This window comes from Hydra vulgaris, chromosome 15 (genome assembly GCF_038396675.1).
Source record: "Hydra vulgaris chromosome 15, alternate assembly HydraT2T_AEP".
Taxonomy (NCBI): domain Eukaryota; kingdom Metazoa; phylum Cnidaria; class Hydrozoa; order Anthoathecata; family Hydridae; genus Hydra; species Hydra vulgaris.
Window position 1 is genome coordinate 43,115,001 of NC_088934.1, and position 2,500 is coordinate 43,117,500.

General features: G+C 24.5%; 1 long non-coding RNA gene across 2 annotated transcripts in view; it reads right to left on the reverse strand.

Moving 5' to 3' along the window:
• LOC136091622 (uncharacterized) overlaps window positions 1-2,500 on the reverse strand; it is a 5,708-nt gene that overhangs the window by 182 nt on the left and 3,026 nt on the right. The gene's annotated exons all lie outside the window — the stretch shown is intronic.

The window sequence follows — 2,500 nt, forward strand, 5'->3', positions numbered from 1 at the left end:
TTAGTATTCTGAAAGCAAACGTAAAAAAAAAAATGTTATTAAATTAGTATAATTATTATTAAATTTAAAAAGTAAAAATAAATAAATAAATAAATAAATATATATATATATATATATATATATATATATATATATATATATATATATATATATATATATATAACTTATTTATATATATAATTTATAATTATAGGTTCAGGTGTCACTCCATTGACTAGTTTTTAACTATACGAGTGACACCTAACCTTATTTATGTGAGTTTATAAATGTTATTGTAAATTTTCATATTTTATGGTTAAATAAATGGATTATTATTATTATATATCAAATATATAGATAAACAAATTACATATATATATATAAATTATATATATATATATAAATTATATATATATAAAAATTATATATATATATATATATATATATATATATATATATATTTATATATATATATATATATATATATATATATATATATATATATATATATGCACACTGTGTGACAAAAGTTATCGTACACTTTAAAAAAATTACAAACTCTTAATTTAGAATAAAAGAAATGCAAGGAACAAGTTAAAAACTGAATAAAAACTATTTGATTTATAATTATTTAAACAAAAATTGAAAAAACAGAACTAGAAAAAAATTTTATTTTAATATCTTGATGAAAAAGCATGAAAAGTAACAAAAAGGTGACAAAAGTTATCGTACGCTTTCAAAATAGTACACTTTGATAAATATTATGGGAACTAAACTTATATTTTAGTATCGTGTATTTTGTCCTTTAGCTTTAACAACAGCAGCAAGACGTCTTGGCATCGATTCAACGAGTTTTTTTGTAATAGACGGATCGATTGATTCCCACTTCTTTACAATTTGGACTTTTAATTGTTCAACGGTGTTTACACCTGTTCTATCTATTCGTCTATCGATTTCATCCCATAAATGTTCTATTACATTCAAATCAGGGCTTTGAGGTGGATGATTTTGTATGTCCCACCCTTTTTTTTCCATAAATTTCATCACATCTTTGGCCTTATGTTTGGGATCGTTATCTTGAAGAAAAACGAAGTCATCACCAATACCAAGATTACGTGCTGATTGTTCAACATTTTCTTTAATAATACATTTATAGTAATGTTTATCCATATTTCCTTCAATAAATACTAACTTTCCAACACCTGCTGCCGACATACATCCCCAAACCATTACTGATCCATTTCCGTGTTTAAATGTTCAGACTGTAGTTCCATTTTCTAAGCAATTTTTTGATGAACGCCATACACGAATTCTACTATCAGATCTTTTTACATTAAATTTAGACTAATCTGTCCATAAGACTTTATTCCAGAATGAGTCTGGCATATCAATGTACGTTTTAGCATAGTTTAATCGAAGCTTACAATTTTTATCACTAATACAAGGAACCTTTCTTGGAACGCGACTCACTATTCCTTGTCTTTTAAGACTTCGAATGACTGTTTTTGGACTAATTTTAACCCCCAAATCGTTTTCTATTTTGCAAGCTAAAGTTTTGGCACTTACAAAACGATTTTTCTTGATTGTGGAAGCTAAGCTTCGTTCAGCACGTTTATTCAGTTTTTTTGGACGACCACTTCGGGGCAAATCAGCTAATTTTCCTGTTTTTTTGAACTTGTTAATAATTGAAGAAACTGTGGATTTTTTAGAATCAACAATTTTTGCAATACAATTTAACAATTTTCCTTCATTCCAATGCTTAATTATTAGCTTACGAATTTCTACAGTAGTCTTAACCCATTTCGAGCTCATTTTACTTTTTTTTAACCAAAAAATTCATTTAAAACAATTGAAAATAATCTTAAAGTGTTTATAGTTTACTTTATTTTCAAAAATGTATGAAAAATGGTGGACATAACGGTTTGGAGTAAAATAAATATTAGTATACGCCAAGTGTACGATAACTTTTGTCATCATCTTTATTGTACTTTTTTCAAAATTTGAGCCTAATTTTAATGTTATTTCAATATAAATTCCAAAAAATTCAGAAATTACCAAAATAAATACTATTAAAAAAAAATTATAATAATTTTCATTAAATATAGCAGAAAAATTGTGTCTATATTGAATATTATTTTTTTTTTCTTAGAGATCGATCACTTTTGTCACACAGTGTATATATATATATATATATATATATATATATATATATATATATATATAAATTTGCTTATTCGAAGTAATTTTCATTTCCTGTGAATTTTCTTTAACAAACTCATGCAAATGCTGTTATGCAGAAATGCAGTTATTTGAACCTGCAGTTGTTTGAAACAATTTTGCTCCCCTTGAAGATAAAAAAACATATTAAAGGAACAACAAACAAAAAAAATGGACTATATTTTCAACGAATTGTAAAATATTTATTATTTTACAAGGATAAAACTGAAGTAGCACCAAATTCCAAGGGTCTTTTTCTTTTTTACTATCTACTTTTATTAAAATTTGAAAGAAACTTAAAGTA